Genomic DNA, 23026 nt, shown 5'->3' on the forward strand with positions numbered 1-23026 from the left:
AAGCCTATCAAATCCACCTATAGGTGAAGTGAGCTCTATAACCGAGAACCACATCACCCTACCCGCACCCATCCTACACATACATATGCACATAGGATATTAACACTCACCTTGAAGTCTTGAAGAAGCTTCCAAGTAAACCGCAACTCGCCAATGGAAAATACCTATTCCATTATCACAATTACAACAATACACTTAGAGTGGATTTACAAATCAACCCAATTCAACACTTAGTGCAAATTTGACCCAAATGCACTACCAAGTACAAACCGCGCCCAAACTAACCAATAATCACTCACACAAGTGAGAATGGTCCTAATACGCCAATTAAACCCGAACTCAAGTGTTAAACACGCGTCATACCCATTTTGACACTAAAACCCTAGTTTTGACCCATTAAGTTAAAATCTCACCATTTACAAGTTTTAACACCAAAACATATTTAACTCGGTTTAATACTTCAACTTAATCCATTTTAAGTTTATAAACCTCATTAAATCGCCAAATGGGTCATAATCACCACCAAACCCTAATTTGACCCAAAGTCAAAATTAGTCAACCAAACAACCTTAAATGGGTTTCAATACTTCCATAATCACTAACTTAAGTGATTAAACTCAATTTCAAGTCCTAAACATGGCCAATTAGTTCACCAACCCAAAATCCACCAACAATTAACAATAAACCCAATTACTAGCATCACTAAACCCATTTCATCATCTAAAAGGGTTTTTCATCAAACTAACTCAAACCCTAACTTGAAAATCAAATCAAATAGATGAAATTCGGAGTTTGAGCTTACCAATACCACCACAACGTAGCTAGGAACGAAAGGAACAACTTTAGAACTCGAGCTTTTGATCAATTCGGCCTCCTTCTTCACCAAAACCCTAAATCTCTCTCTAGAATCTCTCTCTCTCTCTCTCTCAAATAGTTTGAGAGTGATGAATGGATGTGAAAATGATCCAAAACTGATCCAAACCAGCTAATATGGCTCACAAATCCGGCCCTAAGTGAAATTACCCAAATACCCTTCATTTAAACCAATTAAAACAAAGGATTCTGTCAGCGCCAAATGGCGCGGCGCACCCCAAACCCGCGCGGCGCGCGATCATACTGAAACCGTTTCTTTTGCATTTTAATTTATATACAATAAAACCCACACCCTTGAACACCATAATACACAAGTATACAAGATAAATATTCAGGTCTTACAACTCTTCCCCACTTAGACTCGATCACATCCTCGTGATCTTCTCCACTTAACCAATCCGGACCTACTCAACGATCCTCAATCATAAGTCCAATACGAATTTTCCTAGACAATTCTTCCCAATGAATCACCTTTAACCACTAAAATCGTCACCCACGATTTATCAAAACCACAATCCGAGCACTAAAACCATGCTCCTACCCCAACATCGGGAGAAACTCAACTAATCTCGTACCTAGATATCAATCCCTTAGCGTACTATTACCGAGTACAATGCTAGAAGCAACCAAGTCTCAACCTAGGGTCAACAACCCGAAACGATGAAGACCGAACCAAACAAATCCTTACGGATTACACCAATCACTAAACATCCTTTGTAGTGCGCCATACGACCAATACGCAACCACCGTAACATCATAATCCAACGGCTAGAACCGATAGCGCCCAAAACGACTATGAAAACGCAAAACCCAAGGTGTACGAAATCAACTATCGTCACACCCGTAACGAACATGTGAGCGAAACACGGCTATCGCCTCACTAATCCCACAACATGGTCCTCACGACCCCACCATCGACGTATAAAACGACCGATAGTTCCCGTAACATGGTCCTTACGACCCTACCATTGGTGTATCAAACAACCAATAGATCACACGACACGAAGGCTGGCCGAAAACACACGCGCCCTAGTGAATCCGAACTACACGCGACTCACTACCTTCACCACAACAACAATCGGGAATGGCCGAACTACACGCGCCATAGTGAATCCGAACTACACGAGAGTAACTATCCCGGAGGAATGACCGAACTACACGAGTCAATTGTGAATCCGAACTACACGAGACTCACTCCTCAATACAATGACCGAAACCACACGAGTCATTTGTGAATCCGAACTACACGAGATTCACTTCCACAACATCGAGGTTGGCCGAACTACACGAGCCTTAGTAATCCGAAACCACACGAGATTACTACCTCAATAAGATGACCGAACTACACGAGTCACCATGAATCCGAACTACACGAGATTCATTTAGTTAAGATGACCGAAACCACACGCGTCATCGTGAATCTGAAACCACACGCGATTCACAATCTCAACATAGGAATGGTACTCGCATTTCCCATCGGTACTCGCATTTCCCGATAGTGTTACACCATACCGACATAACACTACTCCCTTGATGAAGTCAGCGGACCCCGAAGGTCATGCTCCACCAATCACAACACCGGATGAAGTCAGCGGACCCGAAGATCATGCTTCACCGATATAACACCACGCTCATGATGAAGTCAGCGGACCCCGAAGGTCATGCTCCACCAATCACAACACCGGATGAAGTCAGCGGACCCGAAGATCATGCTTCACCGATATAACACCACGCTCATGATGAAGTCAGCGGACCCCGAAAGTCATGCTCCACCAATCACGTATTCCCATGATGAAGTCAGCGGACCCTAAAGATCATGCTTCATCAAACAACCATACCATAATCGAGCAAGAACCACCTATACCAAACATAGGTACCAAACAATAATTCTCCACAAGAGAACCCGACACACACCTCCCTTAACCGGAGGATTTCACCTTGCTCGCCAAACACGTCCATTATCTCTCAACGAGATTTACCACGTTACCACCTCGGTGATGATTCAAATCCAAACCATAAGTACAATTTATCCGAAATTGTACTCTAACACAAATCGACCCAACCAGGTCTCGACAACATTTTCCGGATCTACCCATAGCATCATCCGAAATCTCACACTAAAACTTCCTCGTGCGGGAGTGTAACTCCCCCACTTAGAACCACGTTCCATATCCACAACTCGTACAACCACACAATGCTACCACAGGTAGACTTTACCAACAATTGGGCTTACACGACCCATTACCACATCTTACTCCAACCTTGAGCACACGAAGGATTTTAACCAACTCTTAAACACTTTGTACGAAAACTGTACCGCAACACAATCGGAGTCGAACACCACGCTAGTAGGTATAAAAGAGGCACCTAATGTCGCATCATAAAGACTCCATTACCAACACACATCGAAATTTAAAACACTCGATCTCAAGGGTTCCAACCAACCGACGAACCTCATGATTCGTCACTTCAACATAAAAGCGAACACGCGCTTAACAACCAAACACCAAAACCATTTCCGTGGCTTGGTAGAAACGTTTCCCAAATACTAAGGAATGCTTGGTTGCACCAAGTCTTACGCCCTTCGCCCGTCAATCAAACATCAACATAGGGTACTTCCATTAGGAACGTCACCCATAGCATAACATGCACAACAAAGGCACGTAACTCAAACTCAAACGGCATTTAATAAATAATCAAAAGACATATTTATCAAAATTAAACGTACCTTAACGTCTCCTGGCAGCACCCGTCCCCGCTAACTTGGGACATTTCGACTTACGATGTCCTTCTTTTTGGCAATTGAAGCACACCATACCATCACCCTTTGGTACCGAACATTCCCAAGACTTGTGACCCCTCACGCCACAATTGTAACATCTAGCCGCACTAGAATCCGACATACCCGTTCGCGTACCACCCGTGCTCACACTCGGACCCTTAGCCCTCTTACTCGGAGCATCATAAGAAACGACCCTTCGCTCACTTGAAGGTTCACCCTTTTTCGATCGTGAATACGACTCGAAACCTCTAGCCAAGTCGAATAATTCCGAAAACGATTTCGCTTGACCCCGACTAATTTTACTTTTCAAGTCATCATTCAAGGTCCGATAGAAATCCCCCATCAACAAACGATCATTCCCCAAATACTCCGGACAAAAACGAGCCTTCGCCATAAAGGTCGTCTTGAGAGTACTCAAATCTATAGATCCTTGTAGCAAATTTTGCAACTCATTACGCAATTCCCACAAATCGGCCGAAGTCCGGAACTCCTCGAAGAATTCCTCCTTAAAGTCGTCCCACGATAAAGCCATAAACGTCTCGCCACCGACAAGATCAATCTTACCATCCAACCAATCCCTTGCCCTACCCCGCAACAAACTCGTAGCGAGTCTCGTCTTTCTCTCGGGATGGCAATCAATAGTACGAAAACACCCTTCGACGTCCGAAATCCAAGTTGTGCTTACCAAAGGATCCGGCTTTCCGTCATACATCGGGGGTTTAGTCCTCATGAAGCTCTTAAGATAACGCTCCATTTCACCACTACTTTGAAGTTCGGAATACCTCCTTTCCATTCTTTCTTCTAACGTACCCATTTGCTCCGCAACGGCGGCCGCAACCCTAGCGTTAAACTCCACGTCATTCACCTCGGTCTCGTTTTGCGTCGTCATTCTAAAGAATGCAAAACGATTAGTCCACGAACGTGTAAAACCGTACGCACGACACAGCCCCATCTTGCTAAACACTCATCGTACATCACTTGTTAGACACGATTTGCACCCGTAATAAGGTTTGCAAGTTCTTATTACGCACACATGCCGCATCGACTCGTTAGTACAACGACCGTCTAGCTCGATGATATACATAAACACAACCAAAATTCTACGCGGTACAAACACACGCGAGAATTATTATCACAACACAACAACATATTAATAATATCCGCATTACTAATATAAACGTTAGTCAACCTATAGCCAAGGCACTAACCAAACCCATTCCGACCCGTAATCCTACAAGTCCCGCAACAATTTAAGCACACACAAGTCTAAGTCTAGGCACCTATCTCAAGTCACCGAAATCCCTTAGACCATGCTCTGATACCACTTGTAACAACCCAAACCATCCAACGACAAAACCACGTGAAAACAGCAAAATAAAAAAAAATTTCCTGAACAGCATGTTGCGCGGCGCGCCATATAGGCCGCGCGGCGCGCCAAAGTGGACTGTCCAAAAAGTTCTTAAATGCGAAAATGTTTGACTAGTTCCCGACGTATTTAGACAAAACGCTTTTAACCGCATGTTCAATATATGAAAACTAGCGCGCTCCATTAATAAAATTTAGTTTACGAAGCGGGGCCCACATTGACCCAAATTACCCTTTTAAGTATCAAAATACAATTTTCGACCATAAGACTTTTAATACAAAACAAAGCCGAGCATGGCGATTGGGGATACGCTACCCAATCCTAATAAATCCAAAAGCAATCCTTCTACGCAAACTATGCAAGTCCTCTAATCCTCGCGCTTACCCGAGCCACCGTCCGCATGCAATCTATAAAAAGAGTCAACAACGAGAGGGTAAGCTAACGCTTAGTGAATGATAATATACTACATACATATATATGTATAAAATGGACACGCCACAAAATAACAAATACCGCATACCGAGGCATCCATATAAGGCACTACACTAAGCATACCGTACGATCTCTAAGCAACGAGCTAAAGATACAACAACAATATAAGTTCACCAACGACGATGTGAACAACACCAAATAGCTACACCCGGAGGGTTAGCTACAACACAACAATACATTAATATATAACAATATAAACGAACAAGGTTAACACCTTAACCCAATACCGAGAACCAAATACCACAATGAAGATTGGCCGAACTACACGAGCCTTAGTAATCCGAAACCACACGAGATTACTATCTTCACAACATCGAGGTTGGCCGAACTACACGAGCCTTAGTAATCCGAAACCACACGAGATTACTACCTCAATAAGATGACCGAACTACACGAGTCACCATGAATCCGAACTACACGAGATTCATTTTGATAAGATGACCGAACTACACGCGTCATCGTGAATCCGAACTATACGCGATTCACTTCTCCAACTCAAAACCCTTCGCCATTGGGGTTATATCATCCACATCACACTCACGTGTGATAGTGTACACACAAAACGTGTACCTCGCCAAAGGTGGTCAACCAAAACGCACAACCATGCCAATTGGATCTAAACGCAAGTCTATCAAATCCACCTATAGGTGAAGTGAGCTCTATAACCGAGAACCACATCACCCTACCCGCACCCATCCTACACATACATATGCACATAGGATATTAACACTCACCTTGAAGTCTTGAAGAAGCTTCCAAGTAAACCGCAACTCGCTAATGGAAAATACCTATTCCATTATCACAATTACAACAATACACTTAGAGTGGATTCACAAATCAACCCAATTCGACACTTAGTGCAAATTTGACCCAAATGCACTACCAAGTACAAACCGCGCACAAACTAACCAATAATCACTCACACAAGTGAGAATGGTCCTAATACGCCAATTAAACCCGAACTCAAGTGTTAAACACGCGTCATACCCATTTTGACACTAAAACCCTAGTTTTGACCCATTAAGTCAAAATCTCACCATTTACAAGTTTTAACACCAAAACACATTTAACTCGGTTTAATACTTCAACTTAATCCATTTTAAGTTTATAAACCTCATTAAATCGCCAAATGGGTCATAATCACCACCAAACCCTAATTTAACCCAAAGTCAAAATTAGTCAACCAAACAACCTTAAATGGGTTTCAATACTTCCATAATCACTAACTTAAGTGATTAAACTCAATTTCAAGTCCTAAACATGGCCAATTAGTTCACCAACCCAAAATCCACCAACAATTAACAATAAACCCAATTACTAGCATCACTAAACCCATTTCATCATCTAAAAGGGTTTTTCATCAAACTAACTCAAACCCTAACTTGAATATCAAATCAAATAGATGAAATTCGGAGTTTGAGCTTACCAATACCACTAAAACGTAGCTAGGAACGAAAGGAACAACTTTAGAACTCGAGCTTTTGATCAATTCGGCCTCCTTCTTCACCAAAACCCTAAATCTCTCTCTAGAATCTCTCTCTCTCTCTCAATAGTTTGAGAGTGATGAATGGATGTGAAAATGATCCAAAACTGATCCAAACCAGCTAATATGGCTCACAAATCCGGCCCCAAGTGAAATTACCCAAATACCCTTCATTTAAACCAATTAAAACAAAGGATTCTATCAGCGCCAAATGGCGCGGCGCGCCCCAAACCCGCGCGGCGCGCGATCCTACTGAAACAGTTTCTTTTGCATTTTAATTTATATACAATAAAACCCACACCCTTGAACACCATAATACACAAGTATACAAGATAAATATTCGGGTCTTACAGTGTCGGCTACCACATTTGCCTTCCCCGGGTGGTAACGAATCTCAAAGTCGTAATTATTCAACAATTCAATCCACCTATGCTGCCTCATATTCAGTTGTTTCTGATTAAATATGTGTTGAAGACTTTTGTGGTCGGTATATATAATACTTTTGACCCCATATAAGTAGTGCCTCCAAGTCTTTAATGCAAAAACAACCGCGCCTAATTCCAAATCATGCGTCGTAAAATTTTGCTCGTGAATCTTCAATTGTCTAGACGCATAAGCAATCACCTTCATCCGTTGTATTAATACACAACCGAGACCTTGCTTTGATGCGTCACAATAAATCACAAAATCATCATTCCCTTCAGGCAATGACAATATAGGTGCCGTAGTTAGCTTTTTCTTCAATAATTGAAACACCTTCTCTTGTTCATCCTTCCATTCAAATTTCTTCCCTTTATGCGTTAATGCAGTCAAGGGTTTTGCTATTTTTGAGAAATCTTGGATGAATCTTCTGTAGTAACCAGCCAATCCTAAAAATTGACGTATATGCTTCGGAGTTTTTGGGGTTTCCCACTTTTAAACGGTTTCGATCTTTGCCGGGTCCACCTGGATACCTTCTTTGTTCGCTATGTGACCGAGGAATTGAACTTCTTCCAACCAAAATGCACACTTTGAAAACTTAGCGTACAGTTTTTCTTTCCTCAATACTTCTAGCACTTTTCTCAAATGTTCTTCGTGCTCTTGATCATTCTTTGAGTAAATAAGTATGTCATCGATGAAAACAATGAAAAAACTTGTCAAGATATGGCCCACACACTCGGTTTATAAGGTCCATGAACACAGCTGGTGCGTTAGTCAATCCAAACAGCATAACCATAAACTCGTAATGACCATAACGCGTCCTAAAGGCAGTTTTTGGAATATCATCCTCCTTTACTCGCATTTGATGATATCCAGAACGTAAATCGATCTTCGAATAAACCGACGAGCCTTGTAGTTGATCAAATAATTCGTCAATTCTCGGCAGTGGATAACGGTTTTTGATGGTAAGTTTATTCAACTCTCTGTAGTCAATACACAACCTAAATGTACCATCCTTCTTCTTGACAAACAAAACAGCAGCTCCCCACGGTGATGTGCTTGGTCAAATAAAACCACGCTCTAAAAGTTCTTGTAATTGGCTTTGCAGTTCTTTCATTTCGCTGGGTGCGAGTCTGTAAGGAGCACGAGCTATTGGTGCAGCTCCTGGTACAAGATCTATTTGAAATTCAACAGATCGATGTGAAGGTAGTCCCGGGAATTCTTTTGGAAATACATCGGGAAATTCTTTTGCGACGGGAACATCATTGATGCTCTTTTCTTCAGTTTGTACTTTCTCGACGTGTGCTAGAACAGCATAGCAACCTTTTCTTATTAGTTTTTGTGCCTTCAAATTACTAATAAGATGTAGCTTCATGTTGCCCTTTTCTCCGTACACCATTAAGGGTTCTCCTTCTTCTCGTACAATGCGAATTGCATTTTTATAACATACGATCTCTGCTTTCACCTTCTTCAGCCAGTCCATGCCAACTATTACATCAAAACTCCCTAACTCTACTGGTATCAAATCAACCTTAAATATTTCGCTACCCAGTTTAATTTCTCGAATCCGGCATATATTATCTGCTGAAATTAATTTACCATTTGCTAATTCGAGTAAAAATTTACTATCCAACGGCGTCAATGGACAACTTAATTTAGCACAAAAATCTCTACTCATATAGCTTCTATCCGCACCCGAATCAAATAAAATGTAAGCAGATTTATTGTCAATAAGAAACGTACCCGTAACAAGCTCCGGGTCTTCCTGTGCCTCTGCCGCATTAATATTGAAAACTCTTCCGTGGCCTTGTCCATTCGTGTTCTCCTGGTTCGGGCAATTTCTAATAACGTGGCCCGGTTTTCCACATTTATAACAAACTACATTGGCATAACTTGCTCCGACACTACTTGCTCCGCCATTACTCGTTCCGACACCATTTGTTCCTTTCGTTCTATTAACCCCTGGTCCGTAGACCTCACACTTCACCGCGCTATGACCATTTCTTTTACACTTGTTGCAAAATTTGGTGCAGAACCCCGAGTGATACTTTTCACACCTTTGGCATAGCTGCTTCTGATTGTTGTTGTTGTTGCGGTTGTTATTGTTGTTGGGATGATTGTTGTAGTTGCTGTTGTTGTTGTTGTTGTTGTTGGGCCGTTTGTTGTAGTTGCGATTGATGTTGCGATTGTTGGGATAATTGTTGCGATTATTATTGTAATTGCTGTTGTTGTGGTATTGGTGATTCTTATCACCGTTTTCCTCCTACTTTCTTTTGACTTGCTTCACATTGGCCTCTTCAGCCGTCTGTTCTTTAATTCTTTCCTCAATCTGGTTCACTAGTTTGTGAGCCATTCTACATGCCTGGTGTATGGAGGCGGGCTCGTGTGAACTTATATCTTCTTGGATTCTTTCCGGTAATCCTTTCACAAACGCGTCGATCTTCTCTTCCTCATCTTCGAACGCTCCCGGACACAATAGGCACAATTCTATGAATCGTCTTTCGTACGTGGTAATATCAAATCCTTGGGTTCGTAACCCTCTAAGTTCTGTCTTGAGCTTATTGACCTCGGTTCTGGGACGATACTTCTCGTTCATCAAGTGCTTGAATGCTGACCACGGTAGTGCGTATGCATCATTTTGTCCCACTTGCTCTAGATAGGTATTCCACTATGTTAACACAGAACCTGTGAAGGTATGCGTAGCGTACTTCACTTTGTCCTCTTCAGTACACTTACTTATGGCAAACACCGATTCGACCTTCTCGGTCCACCGTTTCAATCCGATCGGTCCTTCGGTTCCATCAAATTCCAAAAGTTTGCAGGCAGTGAATTCTTTGTAGGTGCATCCTACACGATTTCCTGTACTGCTAGATCCAAGGTTATTGTTGGTATGTAGCGCAGCCTGTACTGCGGCTATGTTTGAAGTTAGAAAAGTACAGAATTCCTCTTCATTCATATTCACGGTGTGTCGAGTAGTCGGTGCCATTTCCTTCAAAATAGTCAAATGGAACAAGTTAATCATACAGAATATTAAGAGTAGTTAATAGTATTTCGTAGCATAATATGAACTCATTTATAAAAGCTTTTTCTTCATATTAGCATTTTATAAGTTTAAATTCGGGTAGTACCTACCCGTTAAGTTCATACTTAGTAGCTAATATACAATTCAACTACTACAATTCTATATGAAAAACTGATTATAATAATATTTCGCGTTCAAACTTTTATACAATATTTTACAAACTTACAATACCGCTTATTTTACATAAAGCATGAAATATAGCACACAATAACTTTGATACAAGATAGTTGTAAAGATTATTCTAGCTAGTACACAAGTCGTTTAGCAAAGGCAATAAATACACGTAATTCGTACGTCCAGAAACAAGTCATGCATTCTGGTTTTACTATGACTACTTCCCATCCTTGGTCTTGTGGAACATAATCGTTATGGCCGTTGATAAGACAGCGTGTTGTAACGTCGTCAAAGGGACGAGGGTTATGTAATGACCAACAGTCTCGTAATAACCTAAAAACCTCATTTCTTACCCCAATTACCGACTCCGTCACTTGTGGGAATGTTTTGTTTAATAGTTGTAGCCCGATGTTCTTTTTCTCACTTTGGTGAGAAGCGAACATTACTAACCCGTAAGCATAGCATGCTTCTTTATGTTGCATGTTAGCCGCTTTTTCTAAATCATGAAGGCCTATATTCGGATACATTGAGTCAAAATAATTTCTTAACCCGTTGCGTAAAATAGCATTTGGGTTCCCCGCAATATATGCATCAAAGTAAACACATCGTAACTTATGGGTTTCCCAATGTGATATCCCCCATCTTTCAAACGAAAGTCTCTTATAAACCAAGACATTCTTGGAACGTTCTTCGAATGTCTTACAAACTGATTTCGCCGTAAATAGTTGTGCCGAAGAATTCTGACCGACTCTAGACAAGATTTCATCAATCATGTCTCCGGGTAGGTCTCTTAAAATATTGGGTTGTCTATCCATTTTGTGTTTTTATACTGTAAAATAGACAAGAGTTAGATTCATAAAAAAATACTTATTAATACAAGCAATTTTTACATATATCATAAAGCATAAGCACACTATATTACATATATTACACCACACGAATACAACTATCTTATTCCGACTCGCTCGTTTCTTCTTCTTCTTTAGTTTTTGGTTCGTTTTGCCAAGTTTCTAGGGGTATATGATGTTCCCCTAATACGAGCTGTCATTTTCCACAACGGTTTAGAAAAACCTGGTGGTTTAGAGGTTCCCGGGTCATTGTTACAACTTAAGGGCTTCGAGGGTTGACGATACATATAAAGTTCATCGGGGTTGGAATTAGATTTCTCTATTTTTATGCCCTTTCCCTTATTATTTTCTTTTGCCTTTTTAAATTCAGTTGGGGTAATTTCTATAACATCATCGGAATTCTCGTCGGAATTCGATTCATCGGAGAATTGGTAATCCTCCCAATATTTTGCTTCCTTGGCGGAAACACCATTGACCATAATTAACCTTGGTCGGTTGGTTGAGGATTTTCTTTTACTTAACCGTTTTATTATTTCTCCCACCGGTTCTATTTCCTCCTCCGGTTCCTCCTCTTTCGGTTCTGATTCTTCTTCCGGTTCTGATTCTTCTTCCGGTTCTTCTTCGGGAACTTGTGAATCAGTCCAATATATATTTGACTCTTCGTTATTATTAGGTGAGTCAATGGGATTTGCGCTAGAGGTAGACATCTATCACACAATATCAAACATGTTAAGAGATTAATATATCACATAATATTTTCATGTTAATAATATATAGTTTCCAACAAAAATGTTAAGCAATTATTTTTAAAGAAAATACGGTCGAAGTCCAGACTCACTAATGCATCCTAACAAACTCGATAAGACACACTAATGCAAATTTTCTGGTTCTCTAAGACCAACGCTCGGATACCAACTGAAATGTCCCGTTCTTATTGATTAAAAACGTTCCATATTAATGGATTTCGTTGCGAGGTTTTGACCTCTATATGAGACGTTTTTCAAAGACTGCATTCATTTTTAAAACAAACCATAACCTTTATTTCATAAATAAAGGTTTAAAAAGCTTTACGTAGATTATCAAATAATGATAATCTAAAATATCCTGTTTACACACGACCATTACATAATGGTTTACAATACAAATATGTTACATCCAAATCAGTTTCTTGAATGCAGTTTTTACACAATATCATACAAACATGGACTCCAAATCTTGTCCTTATTTTAGTATGCAACAGCGGAAGCTCTTAGTATTCACCTGAGAATAAACATGCTTTAAACGTCAACAAAAATGTTGGTGAGTTATAGGTTTAACCTATATATATCAAATCGTAACAATAGACCACAAGATTTCATATTTCAATACACATCCCATACATAGAGATAAAAATCATTCATATGGTGAACACCTGGTAACCTACATTAACAAGATGCATATATAAGAATATCCCCATCATTCCGGGACACCCTTCGGATATGATATAAATTTCAAAGTACTAAAGCATCCGGTACTTTGGATGGGGTTTGTTAGGCCTAATAGATCTATCTTTAGGATTCGCGTTAATTAGGGTGTCTGTTCCCTAATTCTTAGATTACCAGACTTAATAAAAAGGGGCATATTCGATTTCGATAATTCAACCATAGAATGTAGTTTCACGTACTTGTGTCTATTTTGTAAATCATTTATAAAACCTGCATGTATTCTCATCCCAAAAATATTAGATTTTAAAAGTGGGACTATAACTCACTTTCACAGATTTTTACTTCGTCGGGAAGTAAGACTTGGCCACTGGTTAATTCACGAACCTATAACAATATATACATATATATCAAAGTATGTTCAAAATATATTTACAACACTTTTAATATATTTTGATGTTTTAAGTTTATTAAGTCAGCTGTCCTCGTTAGTAACCTACAACTAGTTGTCCACAGTTAGATGTACAGAAATAAATCGATAAATATTATCTTGAATCAATCCACGACCCAGTGTATACGTATTTCAGTATTGATCATAACTCAAACTATATATATTTTGGAATCAACCTCAATCCTGTATAGCTAACTCCAACATTCACATATAGAGTGTCTATGGTTGTTCCGAAATATATATATATATATGTGTCGACATGATAGGTCGAAACATTGTATACGTGTCTATGGTATCTCAAGATTACATAATATACAATACAAGTTGATTAAGTTATGGTTGGAATAGATTTGTTACCAATTTTCACGTAGCTAAAATGAGAAAAATTATCCAATCTTGTTTTACCCATAACTTCTTCATTTTAAATCCGTTTTGAGTGAATCAAATTGCTATAGTTTCATATTGAACTCTATTTTATGAATCTAAACAGAAAAAGTATAGGTTTATAGTCGGAAACATAAGTTACAAGTCGTTTTTGTAAAGGTAGTCATTTCAGTCGAAAGAACGACTTCTAGATGACCATTTTAGAAAACATACTTCCACTTTGAGTTTAACCATAATTTTTGGATATAGTTTCATGTTCATAATAAAAATCATTTTCTCATAATAACAACTTTTAAATCAAAGTTTATCATAGTTTTTAATTAACTAACCCAAAACAGCCCGCGGTGTTACTACGACGGCGTAAATCCGGTTTTACGGTGTTTTTCGTGTTTCCAGGTTTTAAATCATTAAGTTAGCATATCATATAGATATAGAACATGTGTTTAGTTGATTTTAAAAGTCAAGTTAGAAGGATTAACTTTTATTTGCGAACAAGTTTAGAAATAACTAAACTATGTTCTAGTGATTACAAGTTTAAACCTTCGAATAAGATAGCTTTATATGTATGAATCGAATGATGTTATGAACATCATTACTACCTCAAGTTCCTTGGATAAACCTACTGGAAATGAGAAAAATAGATCTAGCTTCAAAGGATCCTTGGATGGCTTGAAAGTTCTTGAAGCAGAATCATGACATGAAAACAATTTCAAGTAAGATTTCCACTTGAAATAAGATTGTTATAGTTATAGAAATTGAATTAAAGTTTGAATATGATTATTACCTTGTATTAGAAAGATAACCTACTGTAAGTAACAAAGGTTTCTTGATCTTGGATGATTACTTGGAATGGATTTAGAAAACTTGGAAGTAAACTTGCAATCTTGGAAGTATTCTTAATTTTATGAAACTAGAACTTTTTGAATTTATGAAGAACACTTAGAACTTGAAGATAGAACTTGAGATAGATCAATTAGATGAAGAAAATTGAAGAATGAAAGTGTTTGTAGGTGTTTTTGGTCGTTGATATATGGATTAGATATAAAGGATATGTAATTTTGTTTTCATGTAAATAAGTCATGAATGATTACTCATATTTTTGTAATTTTATGAGATATTTTATGCTAGTTGCCAAATGATGGCTCTCACATGTGTTAGGTGACTCACATGGGCTGCTAAGAGCTGATTATTGGAGTGTATATACCAATAGTACATACATCTAAAAGATGTGTATTGTACGAGTATGAATACGGGTGCATACGAGTAGAATTGTTGATGAAACTGAACGAGGATGTAATTGTAAGCATTTTTGTTAAGTAGAAGTATTTTGATAAGTGTCTTGAAGTCTTTCAAAAGTGTATGAATACATATTAAAACACTACATGTATATACATTTTAACTGAGTCGTTAAGTCATCGTTAGTCGTTACATGTAAGTGTTGTTTTGAAACCTTTAGGTTAACGATCTTGTTAAATGTTGTTAACCCAATGTTTATAATATCAAATGAGATTTTAAATTATTATATTATCATGATATTATGATGTATGAATATCTCTTAATATGATATATATACATTAAATGTCGTTACAACGATAATCGTTACATATATGTCTCGTTTCAAAATCATTAAGTTAGTAGTCTTGTTTTTACATATGTAGTTCATTGTTAATACACTTAATGATATATTTACTTATCATTTAACATAATTAACCAAGTGTATCAATATCTTAATATGATTCATATGTACCTAGTAAGACGTTATAACGATAATCGTTATATATATCGTTTTCGAGTTTCTTAATTTAATAGTCTCATTTTTATGTATATAACTCATTGTTAAAATACCTAATGAGATACATACTTATAATAAAATCATGTTAACTATATATATAACCATATATATGTCATCGTATAGTTTTTACAAGTTTTAACGTTCGTGAATCACCGGTCAACTTGGGTTGTCAATTGTCTATATGAAACCTATTTCAATTAATCAAGTCTTAACAAGTTTGATTGATTAATATGTTGGAAACACTTAATCATGTAAATAACAATTTCATTTAATATATATATAAACATGGAAAAGTTCGGGTCACTACACACACAGTGTACACATAATTCACATACAACATCAAGCAAACGATATTATTCTATCATAGCAATTCCTACACTATGCATGGTAAAAGAGTCAACCACAGTAGCATGATATGCTACTTAAACTCTATCCGTAGATAGACCCACTCACCAATTACCAGCAACTGCTCAGTTATTATTTCTGAGCTTCCTCCTTGTCCTTATCTCCTGAGAACAGCAAAAACCAAGTTAGAATAGTGTTCCCATCAAGATTAGACACACTGACAGCGAATAATAGCAAATTAGTAAAAAAATGCGTCCGCTAAAATTTTCATGCTTAACACCAAAATACAAACGGGCAGCATAACGGCTAGAAAAAGGCACTTTGGTAAAGCGTTCTGCCCTGGACACACAGTCGGTCGACTAACACTGACAGTCGGTCAACAGTCGACACAACCGGTCGACTGACCTTACTAGTCGGTCGATTCGCTTGGTATTACATCACTCGGTCGAAGGTAAATCTCAGTCGGTAGGTTCACTCAACAATCGGTCGGTTCACCCTCAGTCGGTCGACTGTCGACTGACAGGCGGCCGACTGTGTTCATCTTCCTCAGAAACTGAACAAAGGCTACGGACTTCACGATGAAATCCTCAAATCTCGATCTAGAGCTCATTTTAAACAGCAAAATCGACCACAACTTGTTCACTACTTGTTATATGAAATGTCCCATTCTTATTGATTAAAAACGTTCCATATTAATTGATTTCATTGCGAGGTTTTGACCTCTATATGAGACGTTTTTCAAAGACTGCATTCATTTTAAAACAAACCATAACCTATATTTCATCAATAAAGGTTTAAAAAGCTTTACGTAGATTATCAAATAATGATAATCTAAAATATCCTGTTTACACACGACCATTACACAATGGTTTACAATACAAATATGTTACAACAAAATAAGTTTCTTGAATGCAGTTTTTACACAATATCATACAAGCATGGACTCCAAATCTCGTCCTTATTTAAGTATGCGATAGCGGAAGCTCTTAATAATCACCTGAGAATAAACATGCTTAAAACGTCAACAAAAATGTTGGTGAGTTATAGGTTTAACCTATATATATCAAATCATAATAATAGACCACAAGATTTCATATTTCAATACACATCCCATACATAGAGATAAAAATCATTCATATGGTGAACACCTGGTAACCGACATTAACAAGATGCATATATAAGAATATCCCCATCATTCCGGGACACCCTTCGGATATGATATAAATTTCGAAGTACTAAAGCATCCGGTACATTGGATGGGGTTTGTTAGGCCCAATAGATCTATCTTTAGGATTCGTGTCAATTAGGGTGTCTGTTCCCTAATTCTTAGATTACCAGACTTAATAAAAAGGGGCATATTCGATTTCGATAATTCAACCATAGAATGTAGTTTCACGTACTTGTGTCTATTTTGTAAATCATTTATAAAACCTGCATGTATTCTCATCCCAAAAATATTAGATTTTAAAAGTGGGACTATAACTCACTTTCACAGATTTTTACTTCGTCGGGAAGTAAGACTTGGCCACTGGTTAATTCACGAACCTATAACAATATATACATATATATCAAAGTATGTTCAAAATATATTTACAACACTTTTAATATATTTTGATGTTTTAAGTTTATTAAGTCAGCTGTCCTCGTTAGTAACCTACAACTAGTTGTCCACAGTTAGATGTACAGAAATAAATCGATAAATATTATCTTGAATCAATCCACGACCCAGTGTATACGTATCTCAGTATTGATCACAACTCAAACTATATATATTTTGGAATCAACCTCAACCCTATATAGCTAACTCCAACATTCACATATAGAGTGTCTATGGTTGTTCCGAAATATATATATAGATGTGTCGACATGATAGGTCGAAACATTGTATACGTGTCTATGGTATCTCAAGATTACATAATATACAATACAAGTTGATTAAGTTATGGTTGTAATAGATTTGTTACCAATTTTCACGTAGCTAAAATGAGAAAAATTATCCAATCTTGTTTTACCCATAACTTCTTCATTTTAAATCCGTTTTGAGTGAATAAAATTGCTATGGTTTCATATTGAACTCTATTTTATGAATCTAAACAGAAAAAGTATAGGTTTATAGTCAGAAAAATAAGTTACAAGTCGTTTTTGTAAAGGTAGTCATTTCAGTCGAAAGAACGACGTCTAGATGACCATTTTAGAAAACATACTTCCACTTTGAGTTTAACCATAATTTTTGGATATAGTTTCATGTTCATAATAAAAATCATTTTCTCAGAATAACAACTTTTAAATCAAAGTTTATCATAGTTTTTAATTAACTAACCCAAAACAGCCCGCGGTGTTACTACGACGGAGTAAATCCGGTTTTACGGTGTTTTTCGTGTTTCCAGGTTTTAAATCATTAAGTTAGCATATCATATAGATATAGAACATGTGTTTAGTTGATTTTAAAAGTCAAGTTAGAAGTTTGCGAACAAGTTTAGAATTAACTAAACTATGTTCTAGTGATTACAAGTTTAAACCTTCGAATAAGATAGCTTTATATGTATGAATCGAATGATGTTATGAACATCATTACTACCTTAAGTTTCTTGGATAAACCTACTGGAAAAGAGAAAAATGGATCTAGCTTCAACGGATCCTTGGATGGCTCAAAGTTCTTGAAGCAGAATCATGACACGAAAACAAGTTCAAGTAAGATCATCACTTGAAATAAGATTGTTATAGTTATAGAAATTGAACCAAAGTTTGAATATGATTATTACCTTGTATTAGAATGATAACCTACTGTAAGAAACAAAGATTTCTTGAGGTTGGATGATCACCTTACAAGATTGGAAGTGAGCTAGCAAACTTGAAAGTATTCTTGATTTTATGTAACTAGAACTTGTAGAATTTATGAAGAACACTTAGAACTTGAAGATAGAACTTGAGAGAGATCAATTAGATGAAGAAAATTGAAGAATGAAAATGTTTGTAGGTGTTTTTGGTCATTGGTGTATGGATTAGATATAAAGGATATGTAATTTTGTTTTCATGTAAATAAGTCATGAATGATTACTCATATTTTTGTAATTTTATGAGATTTTTCATGCTAGTTGCCAAATGATGGTTCCCACATGTGTTAGGTGACTCACATGGGCTGCTAAGAGCTGATCATTGGAGTGTATATACCAATAGTACATACATCTAAAAGCTGTGTATTGTACGAGTACGAATACGGGTGCATACGAGTAGAATTGTTGATGAAACTGAATGAGGATGTAATTGTAAGAATTTTTGTTAAGTAGAAGTATTTTGATAAGTGTATTGAAGTCTTTCAAAAGTGTATAAATACATATTAAAACACTACATGTATATACATTTTAACTGAGTCGTTAAGTCATCGTTAGTCGTTACATGTAAGTGTTGTTTTGAAACCTTTAGGTTAACGATCTTGTTAAATGTTGTTAACCCAATGTTTATAATATCAAATGAGATTTTAAATTATTATATTATCATGATATTATCATGTATGAATATCTCTTAATATGATATATATACATTAAATATCTTTACAACGATAATCGTTACATATATGTCTCGTTTAAAAATCATTAAGTTAGTAGTCTTGTTTTTACATATGTAGTTCATTGTTAATATACTTAATGATATGTTTAATTATCATAGTATCATGTTAACTATATATATATCCATATATATGTCATCATATAGTTTTTACAAGTTTTAACGTTCGTGAATCACCGGTCAACTTGGGTGGTCAATTGTCTATATGAAACATATTTCAATTAATCAAGTCTTAACAAGTTTGATTGCTTAACATGTTGGAAACATTTAATCATGTAAATGTCAATCTCAATTAATATATATAAACATGGAAAAGTTCGGGTCACTACAGTACCTACCCGTTAAATAAATTTCGTCCCGAAATTTTAAGCTGTTGAAGGTGTTGACGAATCTTCTGGAAATAGATGCGGGTATTTCTTCTTCATCTGATCTTCACGTTTCCAGGTGAACTTGGGTCCTCTACGAGCATTCCATCGAACCTTAACAATTGGTATCTTGTTTTGCTTAAGTCTTTTAACCTCACGATCCATTATTTCGACGGGTTCTTCGATGAATTGAAGTTTTTCGTTGATTTGGATTTCATCTAACGGAATAGTGAGATCTTCTTTAGCAAAAAATTTCTTCAAATTCGAGACATTGAAAGTGTTATGTACAGCCGCGAGTTGTTGAGGTAACTCAAGTCGGTAAGCTACTGGTCCGACACGATCAATAATCTTGAATGGTCCAATATACCTTGGATTTAATTTCTCTCGTTTACCAAATCGAACAACGCCTTTCCAAGGTGCAACTTTAAGCATGACCATCTCTCCAATTTCAAATTCTATATCTTTTCTTTTAATGTCAGCGTAGCTCTTTTGTCGACTTTGGGCGGTTTTCAACCGTTGTTGAATTTGGATGATCTTCTCGGTAGTTTCTTGTATAATCTCTGGACCCGTAATCTTTCTGTCCCCCACTTCACTCCAACAAATCGGAGACCTGCACTTTCTACCATAAAGTGCTTCAAACGGCGCCATCTCAATGCTTGAATGGTAGCTGTTGTTGTAGGAAAATTCTGCTAACGGTAGATGTCGATCCCAACTGTTTCCGAAATCAATAACACATGCTCGTAGCATGTCTTCAAGCGTTTGTATCGTCCTTTCGCTCTGCCCATTAGTTTGTGGATGATAGGCAGTACTCATGTCTAGACGAGTTCCTAATGCTTGCTGTAATGTCTGCCAGAATCTTGAAATAAATCTGCCATCCCTATCAGAGATAATAGAGATTGGTATTCCATGTCTGGAGACGACTTCCTTCAAATACAGTCGTGTTAACTTCTCCATCTTGTCATCTTCTCTTATTGGCAGGAAGTGTGCTGATTTGGTGAGACAATCAACTATTACCCAAATAGTATCAAAACCACTTGCAGTCCTTGGCAATTTAGTGATGAAATCCATGGTAATGTTTTCCCATTTCCATTCCGGGATTTCGGGTTGTTGAAGTAGACCTGATGGTTTTTGATGCTCAGCTTTGACCTTAGAACACGTCAAACATTCTCCTACGTATTTAGCAACATCGGCTTTCATACCCGGCCACCAAAAATGTTTCTTGAGATCCTTGTACATCTTTCCCGTTCCAGGATGTATTGAGTATCTGGTTTTATGAGCTTCTCTAAGTACCATTTCTCTCATATCTCCAAATTTTGGTACCCAAATCCTTTCAGCCCTATACCGGGTTCCGTCTTCCCGAATATTAAGATGCTTCTCCGATCCTTTAGGTATTTCATCCTTTAAATTTCCCTCTTTTAAAACTCCTTGTTGCGCCTCCTTTATTTGAGTAGTAAGGTTATTATGAATCATTATATTCATAGATTTTACTCGAATGGGTTCTCTGTCCTTCCTGATCAAGGCATCGGCTACCACATTTGCCTTCCCCGGGTGGTAACGAATCTCAAAGTTGTAATCATTCAACAATTCAATCCACCTACGCTGCCTCATATTCAGTTGTTTCTGATTAAATATGTGTTGAAGACTTTTGTGGTCGGTATATATAATACTTTTGACCCCATATAAGTAGTGCCTCCAAGTCTTTAATGCAAAAACAACCGCGCCTAATTCCAAATCATGCGTCGTATAATTTTGTTCGTGAATCTTCAATTGTCTAGATGCATAAGCAATCACCTTCGTTCGTTGCATTAATACATAACCGAGACCTTGCTTTGATGCGTCACAATAAATCACAAAATTATCATTCCCTTCAGGCAATGACAATATAGGTGCCGTAGCTAGCTTTTTCTTCAATAACTGAAACGCTTTCTCTTGTTCATCATTCCATTCAAATTTCTTCCCTTTATGCGTTAATGCAGTCAAGGGTTTTGCTATTATGGAAAAGTCTTGGATGAACCTTCTGTAGTAACCAGCTAGTCCTAAAAACTGGCGTATGTGTTTCGGAGTTTTCGGGGTTTCCCACTTTTCAACAGTTTCTATCTTTGCCGGATCTACCTTAATACCTTCTTTGTTCACTATGTGACCGAGGAATTGAACTTCTTCCAACCAAAATGCACACTTTGAAAACTTAGCGTACAATTCTTCCTTCCTCAATACTTCTAACACCTTTCTCAAATGTTCACCGTGTTCTTGGTCATTCTTTGAGTAAATAAGTATGTCATCAATGAAAACAATGACAAACTTGTCAAGGTATGGTCTACACACTCGGTTCATAAGGTCCATGAACACAACTGGTGCATTAGTTAAACCAAACGGCATGACCATAAACTCGTAATGACCGTAACGTGTTCTGAAAGCAGTCTTTAGAATATCATCTTCTTTCACCCGCATTTGATGATACCCGGAACGTAAGTCAATCTTTGAATAAACAGACGAGCCTTGTAGTTGATCAAATAAGTCGTCGATTCTCAGTAGTGGGTAGCTGTTCTTGATGGTAAGTTTGTTCAACTCTCAGTAGTCGATACACAACCTGAATGTACCATCTTTCTTCTTGACAAACAAAACAGGAGCTCTCCACGGTGATGTGCTTGGTCGAATGAAACCACGCTCTAAAAGTTCTTGTAATTGGCTTTGCAGTTCTTTCATCTCGCTGGGTGCGAGTCTGTAAGGAGCAAGAGCTATTGGTGCAGCTCCTGGTACAAGATCTATTTGAAATTCAACGGATCGATGTGGGGGTAATCCCGGTAATTCTTTCGGAAATACATCGGGAAATTCTTTTGCAATGGGAACATCATTGATGCTCTTTTCTTCAGCTTGTACTTTCTCGACGTGTGCTAGAACAGCATAGCAACCTTTTCTTATTAGTTTTTGTGCCTTCAAATTACTAATAAGATGTAGCTTCATGTTGCCCTTTTCTCCGTACACCATTAAGGATTTTCCTTTTTCTCGTATAATGCGAATTGCATTTTTGTAACAAACGATCTCTGCTTTTACTTCTTTCAACCAGTCCATACCGATTATCACATCAAAACTCCCTAACTCTACTGGTATCAAATCAATCTTAAATGTTTCGCTAACCAGTTTAATTTCTCGATTCCGACATATATTATCTGCTGAAATTAATTTACCATTTGCTAATTCGAGTAAAAATTTACTATCCAAAGGCGTTAATGGACAACTTAATTTA

This window comes from Rutidosis leptorrhynchoides, chromosome 8 (genome assembly GCF_046630445.1).
Source record: "Rutidosis leptorrhynchoides isolate AG116_Rl617_1_P2 chromosome 8, CSIRO_AGI_Rlap_v1, whole genome shotgun sequence".
NCBI lineage: Eukaryota > Viridiplantae > Streptophyta > Magnoliopsida > Asterales > Asteraceae > Rutidosis > Rutidosis leptorrhynchoides.